This window comes from Octopus sinensis, linkage group LG5 (assembly GCF_006345805.1).
Source record: "Octopus sinensis linkage group LG5, ASM634580v1, whole genome shotgun sequence".
NCBI classification, from domain to species: Eukaryota; Metazoa; Mollusca; class Cephalopoda; order Octopoda; family Octopodidae; genus Octopus; species Octopus sinensis.
Window position 1 is genome coordinate 131,763,480 of NC_043001.1, and position 23,660 is coordinate 131,787,139.

The window sequence follows — 23,660 nt, forward strand, 5'->3', positions numbered from 1 at the left end:
AGACTAAGAGACAACATAAGTATGCTAAGAGGAGGTATTTGCATTCTTGCTGGTAATTTCAGACAATTTCTGGCTGTAATATCATGGTCTAATCAAATTGATGCCTTTCTGATCTTATCTCTGGTTTTATGTTATGTAACTGAGCTTAACCATCAATTTATGAATGCACTTATGACCAGTGCTAATGATGAGTTTGCTATCCAGCTACTCAAAGATGAAAACATGCTTCCTGAAAGGTACTCCAGTGACTAAACTCAATTGCTACTCATCCATAGCACTGAAACAGAACAGGAACTTTATTGCCAGGGTAGGCGCATGGCTCAGTGGTTAGAGCGTCGAGCTTACGATCGTGAGGTTGTGAGCTCGAATCCCGGACCGGGCTGCGTGTTGTGTTCTTGAGCAAAGCACTTTATTTCACGTTGCTCCAGCTCACTCAGCTGTAGAAATGAGTTGCGACGTCACTGGTGCCAAGCTGTATCGACCTTTGTCTTTCCCTTGGATAACGCTGGTGGCGTGGAGAGGGGAGGCTGGTATGCATGGGCGACTGCTGGTCTTCCATAAACAACCTTGCCCAGACTTGTGTCTAGGAGGGTAACTTTCTAGGTGCAATCCCATGGTCATTCATGACCGAAGGGGGTCTTTACCCTTTACTTTCTAAGATTCACACCACTTTGCAGGGCCAAGCTGTAAATTACCTGACCAAATTTCTGAGCAGCCTTGATCTAGCAGGAATTCCTCAATGCAATCTAATGCTTAACCATTTTGCACTGAGTATTACTCTGTCAAATGTAATATTTCTTTATTCACATATTGAATTCATTGTGAGATGTCTCGATTTTGCTCATGTGATTGATTTAGGCATAGGAGTGGCTGTGTGGTAAGTAGCTTGCTTATGAACCACATGGTTCTGGATTCAATCCCACTGCATGGAACCTTGGGCAAGTGTCTTCTACTATAGCCTCGGGCCGACCAAAGCCTTGTGAGTGGATTTGGTAGACAGAAACTGAAAGAAGCCCGTCATATATATATATATATATATATATGTATGTGTGTGTGTGTATACTTTGTGTGTCTGTGTTTGTCCCCCCAACATCGCTTGACAACTGATGCTGGTGTGTTTATGTCCCCATAACTTAGTGGTTCGGCAAAAGAAACTGATAGAATAAGTACTAGGCTTGCAAAGAATAAGTCCTGGGGTCGATTTGCTTGACTAAAGGTGGTGCTCCAGCATGGCCACAGTCAAATGACTGAAACAAGTAAAAGAGTAAAAGAGAGTAAAAGAGTTTGTCATTGTAGAGTAGATGCGAGAGGCTGCATCTAGTTGGTTTGAATATAAAAGTGGTTGAATATTTGGGCAGGATATCTCCAGTCTAAATACTCAAGAGTTAAAGCAGGGTGCACCAACCATGCTACTTTGTAACATAATTCCTCCAAATCTTTGCAATGGTACATGACTGACTATGAAAAATATAATTCCTCATACTCTGGACATCAAAATTAGGTTAAGAAAATTTGATGGACGCAGTTATTTTACTTTCAAAATAATTCTGAAGCCTACTGACTGGGATTTCAAAGACATTGATTTCCTTTCAGACTTAGTTTTGCCATAACAGTCAGTAAATATGAAGGGTAATCATTGAAAGTTGTTGACAGATCTGGCCTTTTTACATGGTTAGCTTTATGCTGGTACTCAAAGAGAGTGGAACCCCGATTGTCTCTTCATTGCAACACCCAACAGCAAAACCAAAAAATATTTTATTCTGAGATTTGGGAACGAACAAGTAAATGAGTAATACCATTCCACTATATTTCCTACCTTAATGACAATATACAAAAACTCTAATTTCTTATTCTTATAGTTTTGTGGAATAAGCTGCCGGGCGAGATAGTGAAGATGCCGACGGCCGCTTGGTTCAAAGTCTCTCTTGACCAGAAATGGCCTGAACTCTTTGCATGAACACCCCTGTACATAACTCCATGTCCCCCTACATGGCCTTGCTTTTTGCTTTTTGAGCCAAAAAATTAACTTAACTTAACTTAACTAATGCATCTTGAAATCTCCATACTACTGCATAGTGACTTGTGATAAAATATCCAAGCATTACTGGATGTTTCAGTTCATGTAAAACATAGGAAAGGCGATATTAGATTTATTTAATTTTTTCTATCTGGTTTGCAAGATTCTTTATGTGAATTTGTGTGTTGAAACAAATTTTGTTGTGTCTAGGGGGAGTCATTTTGCCAATATCATTAACACATGCACTAGTTCAATTCTACTCCTTTATCAGTTGTCAATTGATTAATAATAAACAACAACATAAAAGAGATATTAGATAACATAATCATATCCATGCGTGAGATGGTCACAACTGGGATTCTTTCCATCATAGGTCTGCTGAGTAAATGTTAACCTATGGCTAAGCAACAACAACTATGCTATACTTCTTCATTGTACAACTTTTGACTCAACAAAAGCCTCTTCGTGGTCGCTTGACTTGCTAGAAATGGCCACCAAATCTTTCTCATATTACACTTTACCATTTAGAAAAAGACATATTTGTTAATGTAGATCTATGTCATCTGGATAGTCATAGCTGGAACACCTTTGATCATAGGTCTTCTACATTATGGCTGACTTGTAGTCAAACAATAACAACACACTACATTATGAAGTACTTCTTCACTAAATTGCATTTTTACCATTTAAATAAAGAGAAAAGGGTACTGTTCATGACCCTTTATTTCTCAGCCCCTCTGACTTGGGTTAGAGGAAGTCATCCTCAGAGAACTCCAGCATTAGCAGGATTAAGGGGCAAAGTTATCCTCTATGACCTTGCCTGAATTCTTGTAATAAAATTAACTCCCCTAAAAAGCACTAAGGACCAAGCAGCAGTATTATCTGGGGAGTAGGTATTGTCTATCAGCCAAGAACTCAGGAAAGAAAGGGATGGAACAAATACCACAAGATATCTTTGCCAACTTTCTAACATTTCTATGAAGCCATCATCTGTTATTGGTACCTTATTTTATTGACCCCAAAAGTATGACAGATAATGCTGGCTACAGCAGGATTGAACTGAAAATGATGAGGGTAGGAATAAATAGTGCAAGATATTTTATCGTACATTTAGAAGTAGGCTATGTTGTTAGAAAGTTCACTTCCCAATGGATTGGTTTCTGGTTCAGTCCTACTGCACGATACCTTGAGCAAGAGTCTCTACTATAAGCCTGAGCTGACCAAAGCCTTATGAACTGATTGGATAGAAGGGAACTGAATGAAGTCTCTTGCACATACACACACACACACACACACACACACACACACACACACACACACACACACACACATATGTGAGTGTGTGTGTATGTATAAATATATATATATATATATATTTGTATGCATACATACATACATATATATATATATATACACCATCACACCACACCACACACCACTACACCTTACATCACCATACCACACAACACATCACATCACACCACACCACCAAGCACACATCAGCACTGGCCACTTCCCAGACCCATATTTTTACACCTACACATACACACACACACACGTCAAGATCACCAGCCCTCTTCCACATGAACATACAAACTCTATTATACACACGCACATGCACCTTCGTTTTGGGATCACCACCACTTTATTATCTCCCCTTCTCCCTAGCTCTCCTATGTGACCCTTCTGTCCGGCTTTCGCCATAATAGATCACTAGCCACTACACATTCTTTATTTTCTCTCCTTATTTCTTTCTGTGTTCCTTTCTGTGGAGGAGTGGAGGTTTCCTGTCTGTTTGGTGCTATCTCATGTCTCTCTGTGTGTGTATTGAAACTCCGACGTCTGGCAGCCGACTTGGCAGACACCCATAAAATTATCAACCATCTTACAAACAATAACTCTGAGCACCTTTTCAAACTCCAACCGCCTAACACCCGTGGACATATTAACAAAGTCAGAAAACAGCACAGCTCCCATGACTTTAAGAAACATTTTTTCACGCTGAGAGTTGCTGAAGCATGGAACAAACTGCCGGCATCAGTTGTTAGTTGTTGGAGCACTGCATCCTTCAAAACTTCCATGCTTCCTGAGATTCGCCAACACTACACCTGATTTCCTCCCCTCCATACACACGCAAGCATGTATCTGACTCATACATTGTTCGCTTTCCAGACATTTGTACATTACTGCATACACTTTATATGCACTTTCTGACAAGTTGTGGTGCACCTGAGCACTGTATACAATAATTTCATTATTATTATTATTAAAAAATGATTGCAGTGGTTGGGACAGTAGCTGTTACGTAGTTGTTCCTTATTGTTGGGGAGTGCTATGTTGTGATTTATGGTGCAGGTTCTTAGAATGGTATCGAAAGGTGTGTCCTGATATCCCATGTTCGGACGTGGTGTTTTAGGGGGTCGCCGTTGGTAATTATTGTATATACGTGTGTCACTGAGGCGTCAATTGTTTCAAGTTTTCTGATGATATTTTTCATGCAAAGGGGAAATATTACCTTATTTGGAAAGAAGTGAGAGTTGGTGGCAGGAAGGACATTAGGCCATAGAAAAATCTGCCTCGATATATTGCCTTACCCATGCAAGCACAGAAAAGTGGACTTTAAAACAATGGTGGTGGTGGTGGTGCTGCTGCTACTGATGATGATGATGATGATGACGACGATGATGATGGGATTGGTGATGATAATGATGGTGATGATAATGATGGTGATGATAATGATAGTGATGATGATGATGACGACGACGACGATGATGATGATGATGATGATGAGGATGATGCTATTGATGAATGGATTGGTGATGATAATGATGGTGCTTATAGTGGTGCTGATGATGATGATGATGATGATGATGATGATGATGATGACGACGACGATGAGGATGATGATGATGATGATGATGATGATGATGACGATGATGATGGGATTGGTGATGATAATGATGGTGCTTATGATGATGATGATGATGGTGATAATGATGATGATGATGATGATGTTGATGATGATGATGATGATGATGAGGATGATGCTATTGATGAAGGGATTGGTGATGATAATGATGGTGATGATGATGAAAAAATAATGACAGTAAAGTAATGATTCTGTCAATCCACTCTCATGCAAACGTCTTGTAAAGCATGTGACACTTTGAAACGGAAAGGCTTGAATGTAGGCTCCCACAGGCTAGTGCTACCCCCTTTGAAATATAAAAATACCAAGAATGAGATGATTGGGTGTAGCTGGTCGGATGCTGATGATTTTGCATGACTGTCTGGATAGTCAGCCTATTTTGTAGACAGTACATTTAAGTACTGGAGGTAAACACACACTCACACCCACAAACATACGCACACACAGATATAAGTGTGCACTTGTAGAAATATACACATACAGACAGAAAGTGTGAGGGAGAAGAGGAAGAGAGATAGGGAGAAGAGGGAGAGAGAGAGGGAGAGAGAAGGAGAGAGAGGGGAGAGGGAGAGAGGGAAGGAGATAGGGGAGAGAGAGGAGCTGTATGAGATATTAATTGAACACAACTGACATAAACACTTTTTCTCTCCTCGTACACATAAAGAGAAATATGTTCATACATATTACATATATATAAAAGTAAAGTTGTGTGCTGTCTGTCTCCTACAATTTAGATTCCTAACTACTCCCACATTTTGCGGTGCAGTTTAACCAAAACCGGGTATCTTATAGTCGTCATTCATATTGAGCCCTTCTGGGTATTAGCGCACATCTACGATGAGTCTACGATTTAAAAAAAAATTTACAATCATTTTTTTCCATTTTAATGCATTTTTTTCTATTTTTTGGCTATAACTCTCTAAAAATGCTTGTATAGTTATTTCCCTTACAAACCCGAGCAACGCCGGGCGATACTGCTAGTTACATATAAACGGAGAGAGAGTGAGGGGAGGAAGGGAGGAGGAACAGAGGACGAAGAGAACAAGAGACACATCAAACTGTTTGATGTCAAAAAAGTCATTGGAGAATCAGCAACACCAAAATGTCTGATATTCAAAAATCCTGGCTCTACAGTTGTTTGTTGATTTTTGCTTACATCTAAGTCAATCCTGATCAAACAAACATCTGACCAAAGGTGTGACCATACCAGCATAGTGTATCATGGTCAAGAGTATCCTATGTACCATAAATCCTTGAGTATAATCTGCATTTTTTTCCAAAAATTTAAAGGTCAAAATCCCTAGTGCATACTATATACGAGGTTAAACTTGAAAAATATTTTCTAAGCAATGTCTGAGTCTCTATTTGATGTCCAGCAATGTTTATTCAGACGCATACCGTGATGTCAGGTGCGAAAATATCTTAAGCTAAGCCTTAAAGCAATGAAGTCATAAAAGAATCATCCATAACTTGCAGTAAGCAACATTTGTTAAAATAAAAGTATTCAGAACACAAAATAACAAGTAACAAAAACAATTTGCAAACATATTTACATTCCCATATAACAGTTAAGAACATCACCATTATTGTATTATGCATGCACAGAAGTGTTTGTTCAACTAGGTGCTGCTGGCTTAATTACGCATGACTCAAGTTAGAGAAGAGGTGCGTATTATACACAAGGTTTAGGTTTTTCAGAAGTACAGCCCCCTAAAAATCTTCTGCATATTATACTTGAGTGCAGACTACATTCGAGGATTTACAATATTCCTCATTTCTTTTTTAAGACAGTAGAGTGTGATGAGGGTGGATTGGCTGCTATTTTTAAGCAGGTTGCCATGAGTCTTTAAAATATGATCAAATCTATAAATAGAACTAATGATTTCAATTTCAATATAAACAAGGTATAATGGTGGTGAGCTGGCAGAGTCGTTAGCACACTAGATGAAGTACTTAGTGGTATTTTGTCTGTCTTCACATTCTGAGTTCAAATCACACTGAGTTCAATTGTACCTTTCCTCCTATCTGGGTTAATAAGATAAGTACTTATCTCTACCCCAAAAATGCTGGGATTGTGCCAAAATTTGAAATTAATATACAAGGTAAAAATTGTGAAATCACAGCAGTTATAATTAAATGAATTTACCTCAGTATATTACTGGTACCTATTTTATTGGCTTCCTATCAGCAGTACTGGATTAACGATTAAGCAAAATAAGCGGATCTTTTCAATTCTGAAGCCAGTTTTTTCAAATTTTTCCTACTGAACCAAACAATTTGAAACTTCGTATACTGGTAGAATGTGTCAAAAGTAAACTTAATTGTAAACCAGAATGAAAACGGAATTGTAACTTCTAAGTTTAACGTTGTTTAATAATTAGAATTTTAACCAATGATATTCCGTCATTCGGCTTTATTTTATTTACTCCGTCTCGACCACCAATTTGGTGACGTATTAAACATCTTAAATGTAAACAAGCCGCATGTCTCCGTGAAATCTCCTTCTAATTATTTAACGTACTCATGTTTCCAGGATCCTATAGTCAGCCACCTTCTAATAACAATATTTAAAACTAGTTAATAAGCCACATGTATTAAATTGAAAATGTTTCCATTCTGTTAGTACTTGCTTTCGTTTGCTATTAAGAAGTGGCATCTCAGTGACGAGGCTTCTAACAAGATTTTGTTTCTAAGCTAATGCGTTTCATTTCACTTATTGTATTTATTTGTGCAAAAGGCAAGAAATTTATATTAAAAAAGCAAAGAGCTGGCAGAAACGTTAGCACGCCGGGCGAAATGCGTAGCCGTATTTCGTCTGCCATTACGTTCTGTGTTTGTTTACAGTTTTCCGAACGTTAGTACGTCACAAAAGCGCTTTCTACATCACACTAATAGAATGCAGTCAAGTTTTACACATGAAAACAAACAATCTGATTGGTTAAAATTCGCAGTTTTAATCTACGATTAAAGTCATAAAATAGATTTTTCTCAAATAAACTAGTTCCAACCTGTGTCTTGTTTTGCTAGACTCTATCAGCATACGAAGTTTCAGAATATTTAGTTAAGTAGAAAGATCTGTGGTCCTGGCTTCAGAATTGAAAAGATCCAAATAAGCATATGCTTAGGGCATCAAGGGACTGGGAGAACCACAGAAATGAAAATGGTTTACGGCACAAAAGAAATCACTTTAAACTTGCTAAAATAATATTCTACTAAATATAGAAGCAGAAGTTTTATGTAAAATTAATTTTAACGATAACATCGAAGACTTTGTAATTAAAAAACAAAACAAAGGAGAAAACTTTTCAAACATAAAATGGAAACATACAAGAGTAAGCATTATTTTCCATCTTAATGTTAATTTTGTTTCGTTTTGAAAAATTAAAAATTTTTTATGGTTTACTATTGTTTACATTTTGAACCAAGTATAGATAAGTATACTTGAGGGCACCAAAGCCTTTTAAGTGCTTAGGGCCTCTATGGGCCTTCATCTGGCTCTGCCTATCAGTGTTGATAGGACTGAAGCTTAGAATGTACAAAAATAAAAACACTGGTGTTGTTATTTAACCACAGGTCAGATTTGATCATACATAATTTGATCAATGACATTCTAGCCATAACCATCATGTCTTTTTAAAGGTTTCTAGAAGTACATTACTAAATGTGTCCTTACATTTTTCAAGAGGGCAGACTATAATATCTGAGGGAGATTTGGCTACTACTTCTAGCAGGTTGAGTAATCAAAGTGAAATATCAATAGCTTGTTATAAAATCCGGTTCATCTGAGTTGATAATAATGGTGGTAATGGTGGTGGTGGTGGTGGATTTATTTATATCCAATCACCACCCTTTGAAATAAGAAAAGAAAGGAACCACTCTAGATACTATACTATACTAGGTTGTTACCTATAACTCTTTTACTTGTTTCAGTCATTTGACTGCGGCCATGCTGGAGCACCGCCTTTAGTCAAGCAACTCGACCCCGGGACTTGTTCTTTTTGTAAGCCCAGTACTTATTCTATCGGTCTCTTTTTGCCCAACCGCTAAGTGACAGGGACGTAAACATACCAGCATCGGTTGTCAAGCAATGCTAGGGGGACAAACACACACACATACATATATATATATACATATATACGACAGGCTTCTTTCAGTTTCCGTCTACCAAATCCACTCACAAGGCATTGGTCGGCCCGGGGCTATAGCAGAAGACACTTGCCCAAGATGCCACGCAGTGGGACTGAACCCGGAACCATGTGGTTGGTTAGCAAGCTACTTACCACACAGCCACTCCTGCGCCTTCCATTAAAAATATTTGTTAATCATGCAGGTACCTTCATAAATATTTGTAAGTGCAAGTCTTTAAGTCTGTATTCTGTTGTCTATGTGTTGAAAGATATACAGAAGCACGCACACACACACACACAAACAACAACAAAAACTATTTTTCAAGTTTGTATTGTGTTGTGTAGACAGACTTTCACATAAAAATTCCCTTATTTCTAATCAAAATTTGTTAGTTAATAAGGTGACAACACTACCTATTTATCTATTATTCACACACACCCTTCCTCCCCCTTTCACTTTATTTCTCTCTCAACAACAACTGTTTCTCCTCCCTTTCTTCCCTCTCTCTACACAGATGTTGTTATAGACAGACAAACGGCGATCAGTTTCTCTTTTATAATATGAGGTTATGCTGCACTAGTACACCCACCATTTGACTGCAGTAGGAAGCAGTTGCAACCCCACTTTACTCATTGTAGCTTCCATAATCAACTGTGATCCTGTGATTGGATGATTGGTTCTAGCCATCAGCCAGACTTAAATTTCTTGATAGAATTTCAATTTAGAATGCAAATTGCTGCACTGGATACTTTGATGCCTCTCCTCCTATAATCTAACAGTTTTTCCAACCCTACCACTTCTGAATGTTACTTAATTGATATCAAAATGATGAAAGGGGGAGTTGATCTTGGCAGGATTTGAATTCAGAATACAAAATGCTGGAACAGGTTGTTGCAATACATTTTATCCAAAGCTCCAACAACTCCGCCAAGCGACTTCCTTAACACATTTGGTGGTCTTTAAAAAGAAAAACAAAACAAATAATAAAGAATGGTACTCCAGTATGGTCAGGTTGATAAAGACTTGGTCACAGATTCACAGTGCTGATAACAGTACCAGTACCATTAATAAGACAGGAACTGCTGACTTGACAGCGTTAATACAAAAAAAATGATTGGCGCTCCAGTATGGTCTGGATGATAAGGATTCAAATCATTTAAAGAACTAATTAAAATAAAAGTGATCTTGTGTATTTAAAATAAAATATCAAAAACAAAAAAAACATAAAATTAATGTTAGTCAATTGGTATGTCTGTCATGATTTTGCGAAGAATCATGCATATTCCGCAGCAGTTTATGGTGAATTTGATTTGTGCGCACGCATGTGTGTACCCATGTGTGTGTGTGTGTGTGTGTGTGTGTGTGTGTGCGCGCATGTGTGTGTGTATCTGTGCATGTGTGTGTGTTTATCTGTGCATGATGTGTCCATGTGTGTGTGTGTTCATGTGTGTGTGTGTGTGTGTTCATGTGTGTGTGTGTATGTGTGTTTGAGTGTTCATGTATGTGTGTGTCTATGTGAGAATCTAGAGTCATGAATTATTTAAAATACTAGAATAGGAAGACAAATTCTAAAGAACTTCTCTGAGAATCATTCTTTAACTTGATTTGATTTTCATTGTTTCTACGGGAGTTTAAAAATGGAACTGAAATGTTTCTTATTCTTCTTCTTAATCTTATTTTCAATATTTTCTTTTACTCTGTCATTCCTCTTCCCACCTTTTTTTTTTTCTTCTTCTTCTTTTTATCCAAAGTAAAGGTAATTTCAGAACAACTCTATTTAGAAATAGCCACTATTGTCTGACGATAAAATTATCTTCTTCAAGTTGTTTTATCTCAATGGACATATAAAGATATTCATTTTACAGCTCTTTTTTGTGTTTTATTTATTCTTAATTTTCTTCTTTATTGCAGTTCTTCTTGTTTCATTTGAATGTTTTTTTTATTTAATAATGTTGATAAATTTCATATTGAGTGAGAATTTATTGGAATGGAAAACAACTGTATGAAGTTTGATTCAATAGATTTGCAGGACTACCCCCAACACTAGTTGGTCATACACACATTCTGTTGCCTATCATCATATTGTTCAATACTGTACAAAGTCAGTTACTGAGCTAATTAGCTGTGAAGTGGCCTACTCATCTAAGGAAGTGTTCCTCAAAGGGAGTTCCATGATCAAAATTCTAAGGTCCTACAAAATAAGGAGACTTTTAGTGAAATACCATTTTTTTTTTCTTGTGACAGAATATGCTAGCTACCACTTTCAAAATATTATGCTATTGTTTATTTTTCATTTATACATTTTCTTTAGAGACAGACTGTAGATATACTGTATAAATAATGTACATATATATATATATATATATATATATATAACAGCACTTCTAGTCTTGTTATTTTCCTTGTCCTGTCTTTTACTGCTTATATTTTGTACTGTCGTTACTGTCCTGGTTTTGTTACCATTTTACCCCTCTGCAAAAAGATCTCAAATTTTATTTGATTTGCTTTTCGCAGGAAGGAAAGTTTCTTATCAAAGATACGTCTCGCCTTCACCTTCGAAACGTAGAGTAGATGAAACCATGGCGACTGAAGATGGGGCTTTTTCCTTGTGTTATTTGTCCTGTACTCTGTTTTTGTTGTTTAAGAAAAATGTCCAGTTCCTTGTGTTTGTGTCTACGTTTTCGTTTCTCATTGTGTTCGACATTTTTTTGGTGTCCTGTACTCATATATGCGTGTATATATACATGTAGAGGTAGGTACGTACATATATGTACATATATATGCATATGTTTTATTTATTAATATATTATATATATATATATATATATATATATATATATGCACACTAATTTTATATGGAGAATATGTTGTCTATTGATTTGCTAGGCCACTGGTAGTGAAATTTCTAAAAATTTGCTACCCTATATTTTGACTAAATCCCTTCTCATCAAAATTGCTGACTTAGTGTCTAAATAAGAACTGGTTTTTGTGGTGGATTGACAGACACAATTGTGTGTCACTCAAAATGATTTGCAGTATTTAAGTACAGTGGTTTACAAACCTGTCCAAGGTCAGTTTTACCTTTCTTCCCACCAAAGTCAAGACAAAATAAGTACCAGTCAAATACTTGGGTTGATGGTGATGAATAATCAGTGGAACTATGGTTTAAGCACCTCATATAACCCCTCATAACATTTCTATTTTTAGGTATTTTTCAGAAATTTTTTGTGAATTTGAGTTCTAGTCATGGAAATTCATACAATTATGTAAAATATTTTTTTGTGTGTGATCTAAGGGCAATTTAACTGTTATTTTTAGCATATCTTATGACCACATTCCTTGCTTACTCTTTTACTCTTTTACTTGTTTCAGTCATTTGACTGCGGCCATGCTGGAGCACCGCCTTTAGTCGAGCAAATCAACCCCAGGACTTATTCTTTGTAAGCCCAGTACTTATTCTATCGGTATCTTTTGCCGAACCGCTAAGTAATGGGGACATAAACACACCAGCATCGGTTGTCAAGCAATGCTAGGGGGACAAACATATACACACACACACATACATATATATATATATAAACACCATCCGGTCGTGGCCGTTCGCCAGCCTCATCTAGCACCTGTGTCGGTGGCACATAAAAAGTAGTCAGTACCGCTTGTGGTACCAGTGCCGGTGGCACACAAGAATCCATCCGAACATGGCCATAGTCAGTACCGCATCACTGGCCATCGTGCTGTGGGCACATAACAAACACCATCCGGTCGTGGCCGTTCGCCAGCCTCATCTAGCACCTGTGTCGGTGGCACATTAAAAACACCATCCGAAGACCCGGCAAGACTAGTCAGGCCATAAACCATGGCCCCTACCTGGGACGTAGTCAGTCCACCTGTGCATACCTTCCTCCTTGTGATACTTGTGAAGGCCTGTTGAGGCAAGTGAAAATCAAAATCAAAATCAAATCAAAACAAATCAAAATAGATGAACATCAATGGAATTTGTATCTTTGTGGTACCAGTGCCGGTGGCACACAAGAGAAAACCATCCGAAAGTGGCCGTAGCCAGTACCGCATCGACTGGCCTCCGTGCTGTGGGGACATCCGAAAGTGGCCGTAGCCAGTACCGCATCGAATGGCCTCCGTGCTGTGGGCACATGACAAACACCATCCGATCGTGGCCGTTCGCCAGCCTCATCTAGCACCTGTGTCGGTGGCACATAAAAAACACCATCCGAAGACCCGGCAAGACTAGTCAGGCCATAACCCATGGCCCCTACCTGGGACGTAGTCAGTCCACCTGTGCATACCTTCCTTCTTGTGACACTTGTGAAGACCTGTTGAGGCAAGTGAAAATCAAAATCAAAATCAAAACAAATCAAAATAGATGAACATCAATGGAATCTGTATCTTTGTGGTACCAGTGCCAGTTGGCACACACTTTGTGGTACCAGTTCCGGTGGCACACATGAGAACCATCCGAACGTGGCCGTAGCCAGTTCCGCATCGACCGGCCTCCGTGCTGGGCACGTAACAAACACCATCCGATCATGGCCGTTCGCCAGCCTCATCTGGCACCTGTGTCGGTGCACATAAAAACACCTTCCGAAGACCCGGCAAGACTAGTCAGTCCCCCTGTGCATACCTTCCTTCTGGTGACACTTGTGAAGACCGGTTGAGGCAAGTGAAAATCAAATCAAATCAAATCAAATCAAATCAAATCAAAATAGACAAAATAGATGAACATCAATGGAATTTGTATCTTGTGGTACCAGTGCCTGTGGCACACAAGAAATCCATCAGTGCTGTAGTCAGTGCGGTGGGCACATGACAAACACCATCCGATCGTGGCCGTTCGCCAGCCTCATCTAGCACCTGTGTCGGTGGCACATAAAAACACCATCCGAAGACCCGGCAAGACTAGTCAGGCCATAACCCATGGCCCCTACCTGGGACGTAGTCAGTCCACCTGTGCATACCTTCCTTCTTGTGACACTTGTGAAGACCTGTTGAGGCAAGTGAAAATCAAAAATCAAATCAAAACAAATCAAAATAGATGAACATCAATGGAATTTGTATCTTGTGGTACCAGTGCCGGTGGCACGTGGCACACAATAAAACCATCCGAACGTGGCCGTAGCCAGTACCGACCGCATCGACTGGCCTCCGTGCTGTGGGGACGTAACAAGCACCATCCGATCGTGGCCGTTTGCCAGCCTCATCTGGCACCTGTGTCGGTGGCACATAAAAACACCATCCGAGCGTGGCCGTCTGCCAGCCTCGTCTGGCACCTGTGTCGGTGGCACATAAAAACACCATCCGAGCGTGGCCGTTTGCCAGCCTCGTCTGGCACCTGTGTCGGTGGCACATAAAATCACCCCCACTACACTCTCGGAGTGGTTGGCGTTAGGAAGGGCATCCAGCTGTAGAAACACTGCCAGATCTGACTGGACTGGTGCAGCTTTCGGGCTCCCCAGACCCCAGTTGAACCGTCCAACCCATGCTAGCATGGAAAGCAGACGTTAAATGATGATGATGATGATGATGATATATATATATATATACATATATACGACAGGCTTCTTTCAGTTTCCGTCTACCAAATCCACTCACAAAGCATTGGTTAGCCCGGGGCTATAGCAGAAGACACTTGCCCGAGATGCCACGCAGTGGGACTGAACCCGGAACCATGTGGTTGGTTAGCAAGCTACTTACCACACAGCCACTCCTGCACTTCTTTATCATTCTGACATGTAATGATGTTTTTCAAAAGTTTTATTCTCATAAACATATTTAATGGATTGATGTTGCCCCGAAGCGTGGTCCATTGCTGGAATTTAAGCAAAAGATTCAGACTGTCCATATTTTAGACTCTGATTTTTTAAAAAATTTGGAAAAGAGTGGAACTTTTAAGATTTATGAGGATGGGAAGGAGTTTAAAATTTTTAAAAACTTTTTTCATAATCATAGGCGCAGGAGTGGCTGTGTGGTAAGTAGCTTGCTAACCAACCACATGGTTCCAGGTTCAGTCCCACTGCGTGGCATCTTGGGCAAGTGTCTTCTGCTATAGCCCCAGGCCGACCAATGCCTTGTGAGTGGATTTGGTAGACAGAAACTGAAAGAAGCCTGTCGTATATATGTATATATATATATATATATATATATATATATATATAAATATATGTATGTGTGTGTGTATTTGTGTGTCTGTGTTTGTCCCCCTAGCATTGCTTGACAACCGATGCTGGTGTGTTTACGTCCCCGTAACTTAGCGGTTCGGCAAAAGAGACCGATAGAATAAGTACTGGGCTTACAAAGAATAAGTCCCGGGGTCGATTTGCTCGACTAAAGGCGGTGCTCCAGCATGGCCGCAGTCAAATTACTGAAAGAGTAAAAGAGTAAAGAGTATATGAATTCCTATGTGTAGAACACAAATTCACAAAAATTTTATGAAAATTCCCAAAAATATAATAGTCATGAGGGGTTATATGGGGTGCTTAAACCAGAAGGCCACCAAATAATCTCCTTCCCTCAAAACTGACGATGTTGTGTCTTAATTAGAACACATAATTATAAAGGCTATTACCTATAAAGGTAATAATAAGGCAATGAACTGGTGGAATCATTAGCATGGCAGACAAAATGCTTAGCACCATTTCATCTATCTTTATGTTCTGGGTTCAAATTCCACTGATGTCAACTTTACTATTTTATTCTTTTTGGTGTCCATAAAATAAGTACCTGTTTGGGCACTGGGGTCGATGTAATCAATTTACCACCTTTCCTGAAATTGCAGGCCTTGAGCCAAAATTTGAAACCAGTGTTATAACCTTTATTATTACCTTCGTTATTAAGGTGGCAAGCTGGCAGAATTGTTAGCACGCTGGATGAAATGCTTAGCAGTATTTCACCCATCGCTACATACTGAGTTCAAATTTTGCCACAGTCAACTTTGCCATTCATCCTTTCAGGGTCAACAAATTTTAGTATCAGTGAAACACTGGGGTTGTCGTAATTGACTAGTCCCCTCCTCACGAAAATTTCAGGCTTTGTGCCTATAGTCAAAAGGATTATTATCATTATTATTATTATTATATTATTATTATTATTATTATTATAGCTGTGATACCAGTGCCGGTGGCACATAAGAGAACCATCTGAACGTGGCTGTTGCCAGCGCTGCCCCGACTGGCTTCCAGCGTAAATAGCACCATCCGATCGTGGCCGTTTGCCAGCCACGTCTGACACCTGTGCTGGTGGCACGTAAAAAGCACCCACTACACTCATGGAGTGGTTGGCGTTAGGAAGGGCATCCAGCCGTAGAAACATTGTCAGATCAATCTGGGCCTGGTGCAGCCTTCTGGCTTCCCAGACCCCAGTTGCACCGACCAACCCATGCCAGCATGGAAACCGGACGCTAAACGATGATGATGATTATTATTTTTATTATTATTATTATTATTATTATTATTATTATTATTATTATTATTATTATTAAGGTGGCAAGCTAGCAGAATTGTTAGCATGCTGGATGAAATGCTTAGCAGTATTTCAACCATTGGTACATTCTGTGTTCAAATTCTGCTGAGGTCAACTTGGCCTTTCATCCTTTCATGGGTGATAAATAAAGTATCAGGGAAACACTGGGGTCAATGTAATCAACTAGTTCCCTCCCACTAAATTTCAGGTCTTATGCCTTTAGTAGAAAGGATTATTATTATTATTATTATTATTATTATTATTATTATATTATTATTATTATAAAGTGGTGAGCTGACACAATTGTTAGCGTGCCAGATGAAATGCTTAGTGGCATTTCATCAGCCACTACATTCAGAGTTCAAATTTCACCAAGGTCAACTTTGCCTTTCATCCTTAAAAAGTCGATAAATAAAGTACCAGTAAAACACTGGGGTTAATATAATCAACTAGTCTCCTCCCCCTCAAATTTCAGGCCTTGTGCCTCTGGAAGAATGGATTATTATTATCATTATGAAGACAGTGAGCTGGCAGAATTGTTAGCATACTGGACTCAATGCTTAGCAGTATTTCACCAGTCGCTACATTCTGAGTTCAAATATTCTCAAGGTCAGCATTGCCTGTCATCCTTTCAGGATTGATAAATAAAGTATCAGTGATAAGACCGGAGCCTGGTGCAGCCTTCTGGCTTCCCAGATCCCTGGTGGAACCGTCTAACCCATGCTAGCATGGAGAACGGACATTAAACGATGATGATGATGAATGATACACTGGGATTGATATAATCAACTGGTTACCTTCCACCAAATTTGAGGCCTTGTGCATTTACTCTTTTACTAGTTTCAGTCATTTGACTGTGGCCATGCTGGAGCACCGCATTTTTTTACTCGACCAAATCGACCCCAGGACTTATTCTTTGTAAGCCTAGCACTTATTCTATCGGGCATCTTTGCTGAACTGCTAAGTTACGGGGATGTAAACAAACCACCATCTGTTGTCAAGCGATGTTGGGGGGACAAAAACAGACACACAAGCATATACACACATACATACACACACACACACACACTCACACACACACATATATATATATATATATATATATACACACACACACACATATATACGACGGGCTTCTTTCAGTTTCCGTCTACCAAATCCACTCAAAAGGCTTTGGTCGGCCCGAGGCTATAGTAGAAGATACTTGCCCAAGGTGCCATGCAGTGGGACTGAACCCAGAACCATGTGGTTCATAAGCAAGCTACTTACCACACAGCTACTCAAGGATTATTACCTTCATTATAAATAGTTCCAAAAATAGACCAAGCATTTATTTTCTTCAAGCAGGAAGACAAGGTGTGTTTAAGGTTAACAAAATCATTCAAGGTTAAGAAAACTGTTCAAGGTTAAAAAATGTCATGTAAAAATGCCAAGTTATTACTATAATCATTATTACTATTGTTATCATTGTTTTTGTTATTATCGTTATTGTTATTATTATCGCTGTTGTTGTTGTGTAAGAAATCAGTATTTGTATATGTGTGCAAACAGTTATTTGCATGTGTTGAACATGTGGTGAACTTTAATCCCTTAATGCCAATCATTGAGTGCAATTTCCTTATCCAGGGTCTTATCTATGGCAATAACCTTAACAGGCAATGTATCCAAGCATTAAATCTCATTATCTTAATTCCTGCCTCAAAGCATCAAAGATAATTTGAATGCTGCAACAGAAATGCAACAGGCTCAGCAGTATGCACAACTGCAACAAATTAAATCACTCTGAATAATGATTAATGCATTTCCAGAATGAGAGCTGCAGATGGTTGTGGGCAGAGTAACAGGCAAACATGCTGAGAAAGGAAGAAGGTGTAGGGTCAGTTGTTCATACCTCTTCCTCTTCCCAGCAGTTCCGCACTATTTACACGGTCAACATGTCTAATACTCAATATCCCTATAGTAATTAAGCATTACATAATGATACTTGTTGCTGTTTAGCCCTGGGCCTACCCTGAATGAGCAGACTTGCAATCTTAGGCATTCCAGTTTTGATTGTAGCATCTTTTCAAGGGTATATAAGGCTGCGTGGAGGCGCAATGGCCCAGTGGTTAGGGCAGCGGACTCGCGGTCGTAGGGTCGCGGTTTCGATTCCCAGACTGGGCATTGTGAGTGTTTATTGAGTGAAAACACCTAAAGCTCCACGAGGCTCTGGCAGGGGTGGTGGTGATCCCTGCTGTACTCTTTCACCACAACTTTCTCTCACTCTTACTTCCTGTTTCTGTTGTACCTGTATTTCAAAGGGCCAGCCTTGTCACACTCTGTGTCACGCTGAATCTCCTCGAGAACTACATTAAGGGTACACGTGTCTGTGGAATGCTCAGCCACTAGCACGTTAATTCCACGAGCAAGCTGTTCTGTTGATCGTATCAGCTGGGACCCTCATCGTTGTAACCGACGGAGTGCTCCTATATAAGGCTGCATTTCCTTACATAATCTGTCTTTATATAAGATAGCAGGCACTGACTTGAGAAACAAATTTGCCTAAGTGGGTTCAAGATCAGGTCCAAAATTTTTTGCAAACAAGGTCTTATTTTTTTTTTTATATATTTTTGTTCTTTGTTCTTTGAGAAAAAAATTAACTTCAAGCTACATTTTACAGATCACCTTTCATGCACTCTTTTCTAAACCTGAGAAAAGTAAGTAGGGGTGCAAATTTTTATTTTGCACCCCACCAAAAAATTTTAGGAGGTGTGCTTGCATCTCCTACACCCCCTTTTACTTATTTCTTTACTGCCTACAAGGGGCTACACACAGAGGGGGCAAATAAGGACAGACAAACGGATTAAGTCAATTATATTGACCCCAGTGCATATCTGGTACTTATTTAATCGACACCCAAAGGATAAAAGGCAAAGTCGACCTCAGCGGAATTTTAACTCAGAATGTAATGGTAAACAAAATACCGCTAAGCATTTCGCCTGGGTTGCTAATGTTTCTTATTTTTTTACTGCCCACAAGGGGCTACACACAGGGGAGACAAACAAGGACAGACAAACGGATTAACTCGATTATATAGACCCCAGTGTATAACTAGTACTTATTTAATCGATCCCAAAAGGATGAAAGGCAAAGTCGACCTTGGCGGAATTTGAACTCAGAACGTAAAGACAGAATGTAAAGACAGACAAAATAGTGCTAAGTATTTCGCCCGGCATGCTAACGTTTCTGCCAGCTCGCCACCTTTACTGCAGCCCTGTTCCTGTGCCCATAATAGTGGGCTGTGAGTTGAGGAAGATTTGACTGATATTACTAACAGACTGGGCTAATGCATGAAAAGTTCCATCATTGTCACATAGTGATATAAAATTTCTACTGCAGCATTAGTGCCAGATCAGCTCTGAAACGATTTTCTATGACTCACAATCATGTAAACCAGTATGACTTATTTCACAGTTGGGCCATTGGTAATTAAGCAATAAATACCACTTAAGGGTTTCACTCTGGTATAAGGAGGGTTGATAGACATCATGACAGGACATAAAAAGCAAAACCAATTTACAAGAGGAATGAACTCCAAATGGAGACAAACAGAGATTAACAGTTGAGCATAATCGTCAGTAGTCCATCATCATCATCATCATCATCATCATCGTTTAACGTCCGTTCTCCATGCTAGCATGGGTTGGACGGTTCGACCGGGGATCTGGGAAGCCAGAAGGCTGCACCAGGCTCCGGTCTTATCTGGCAGTGTTTCTACAGCTGGATGCCCTTCCTAACGCCAACCACTCCGTGAGTGTAGTGGGTGCTTTTTACGTGCCACCCGCACTGGTGCCAGGCGAGGCTGGCATCGGCCACGGTCGGATTGGTGTATTTTACGTGCCACCTGCATGGAAGCCAGTCGAGGCGGCACTGGCTTCGGCCACGATTCGGATGGTGCTTTTTACGTGCCACCGACACGTATATCTGAAAAATAAGCACACTCTAAGGCATTAGAGCAGTGTAATATTTGTTTTAAGAAGTTAAATGTTGTGGCTGGTCACAGAATGACTATTGGGTTTGCTTTACACCTTCCATCATTTGAATCTGATGAGTTGCCTAGTCTGTTAAGCGCTTTATAGGTGCAAAATCAATGGTCACTCTATGACCAGTCATAACATTTAACTTCTTAGGTTGCTAACCAACCACATGGTTCCGGGTTCAGTCCCACTGCATGGCATCTTGGGCAAGTGTCTTCTGCTATAGTCTCAGGCCGACCAATGCCTTGTGAGTGGATTTGGTAGACAGAAACTGAAAGAAGCCTGTCGTATATATGTATATATATATATATATGTATGTGTGTGTGTTTGTGTGTCTGTGTTTGTCCCCCTAGCATTGCTTGACAACCGATGCTGGTGTGTTTACGTCCCCGTCACTTAGCAGTTCAGCAAAAAAGACCGAATAGAATAAGTACTGGGCTTACAAAGAATAAGTCCCAGGGTCGATTTGCTTGACTAAAGGCGGTGCTCCAGCATAACCGCAGTCAAATGACTGAAACAAGTAAAAGAGTAAAAGAGAGTAGAACCTAGCAGTACGAGTGCCCCATTGTACAAGTAATCTGTTGTATAAGCCGAGATTCATACGAGCACACAAATTGTCCCATCTTTAAGGTAATTCAGTTAATAAAATCAGTTTCCATATTTCTTTTGCATTCTTTTATTCAATAATCGTCATTTTACTTGTAACTACACCTTTTCTGTTTTAAAACCCATAAAAAATTATTTTTGATTGTTTTTTGGGGGGCGGGGGGACTGGAATGGATTAATTTTATTTTAGTTAATTTCAATGGGGAAAATTGATTTGCAAAAAGAGTAAATCATAAGACAAACTTGGTCATGGAACTAATGAAACTAGTACTGTGAAGTATCACTGTATATATATATATATATATAGGAGCAGGCATGGCTGTGTGGTAAAAAGCTTGCAGATAAATATGTACAGAGTGTTAGTTGTGGAAGTGCATAATATTTTAGCACTTTCATTCCTTGCTTCCCAACCACATGGTTCCAGGTTCAATCCCACTGCGTGGCACCTTGGACGATGAGTGTCTTCTATTATAGCTGCAGGCTGACCAAAGCTTTTTAAATGGATTTGGTAGATGGAAACTGAAAGAAGCCTGTCATATATATATATATACACACACACACACACATATATATATATATATATATAGGGTTATCCCATAAATAATGTGTTTTTTTAATTCCATGAACTAAAAGCCAGAGGAGTACGGGATAAACTACCTGCATCAACTTGCTATAAAAGCAGGTAGCAATTTTACCTTGTACTTATTCTTAATGCAAGTTTTTAAGAGTGCAGTTCGATTTTAGCAGTTATTTTTTCAAAGCTATAACAGATGTGACAAATGAGCATATTCGACATATTTTGCTTTATGGGTTCAATAAAGGCAACAAGGCAGTGGAAAGTGTGAGGAATATTAATGCAGTATATGGGGATTGGACAATAAGTGTAAGTCAGTGTCAGCGGTGGTTCCAGAAATTCCAAGTCAGAAACTACAACCTAGAAGATAAGCCTCATCCTAGAAGATCTGTAGAGTTCGATGAGGACATCCTGCAAACCCTGATGGAACAAAATCCCTTTGTAACTGTTGAGGAACTAGTAGAAAAGCTTGGATTTGATAATTCAACTATTCATTGACACCTGCGTGCAATCAGAAAAGTCAGCAAATTGGGTCAATGGGTTTCTCACAAACTTTCCAAGTCTAATCGTATGCAGAGAGTGAATGTGTGCTCTTCTTTGCTGCCACATCTCACAAATGAACCTTTTTTGGACCGAATACTGACTGGTGACAAGAAATAGGTTCTCTATAAAAATGCCAAGTACCAAAGACAGTGGGTAGGGAAAGGAAAAACACTGGCACTCTAGGCTAAAGAAGGTCTTCACCCATGTAAGGTGTTGTTGTCTGTTTGATGGGAAATGAAAGGTTTAATCCACTTTGAACTTTTAAACCCAAACCAATAACAAAGGAGATCTACTATGAGCAGCTTGAGCAGCTTAAGTCAGCGCTAGAAGAAAAATGGCCATCATTGTTTTCAAGATGAAATAAGTTCTTCCACCAGAATAATGCTAGGTTACATACAGTGAGGATGATATTCCAAAGCCTGGAGCCTTATGATGGAACCTTATATGATGGATTTTTAATAGGAAACGATGCCCCACCCACCATATTCGCCAGACATTTCCCCATCTGATTATCATTTATTCTGCAGTCTTCATAATCATTTGGATGGAAAAAATATGAATTCTGTAGATAAGTTCAGAACAGCACTGGGGGAGTATTTTTCATCATGGACAAATGAATTTTGGAAGAGGGGCTTTGCAAGCCTACCATATAGATTGAAGAGCATTGTATAAAAGGAAAAAGAGTATATTTCAGATTAAAAAGAACTTTGTTTATCTTAATTTTGAAAAATAATAGAAGTGTAAAAAATCGCATTATTTATGGGATGATCCAGTATGTATGTATGCATGCATGTATGTATGAATGTATGTATGTATGTATGTATGTATGTATGTATGTATGTATGTATGTGTGTATGTATGTATGTATGTGTGTATGTATGTATGTATGCATGCATGCATGTATGTATGTATGTATGTATGTATGTATGCATGTATGTATGTATGTATGTATGTATGTATGTATGTATGTATGTATGCATGTGTGTATGTATGTATGTATGAATGTATGTATGTATAAGAGTTTGTATTAGTGTGCTGGCAATAAATTAATAATGAGCAAAAAATTAGTCAGAAATTAATGGAGGTATCATATATACATTGCTACAAAAGGCAGGAATACTTTAAAGAAATAATAGAATTCTACTTAGAATACTTACCTATGGAGAGTCAATTTTTACCTCAAAGATTTAATACTCATATATATATATATATATATATATATATACATACATGTATATACATGTGCGTGTGTGTGTGTGTGTGTGTATGTGTGCATACATGTGTGAGTGTATGGTATTTACACTCGCATATATGCATTCAATATTTCATTCATTCATATTTAAGTTAGCTGTTGCAATGTGTTTTTGTTTTCAT

The 23,660-nt window shown here is 39.0% G+C and overlaps 1 long non-coding RNA gene across 1 annotated transcript in view; it reads left to right on the top strand.

The window, feature by feature from the left end:
• The first annotated feature begins 12,201 nt into the window (after positions 1-12,201).
• Positions 12,202-23,660, top strand: part of LOC118763553 — a 16,386-nt gene continuing 4,927 nt past the window's right edge. Inside the window, exons 1-2 of the long non-coding RNA XR_004999311.1 lie at positions 12,202-12,212; positions 21,807-21,810. This is a non-coding gene — a long non-coding RNA (uncharacterized LOC118763553). The remainder of the gene's footprint in view (positions 12,213-21,806; positions 21,811-23,660) is intronic.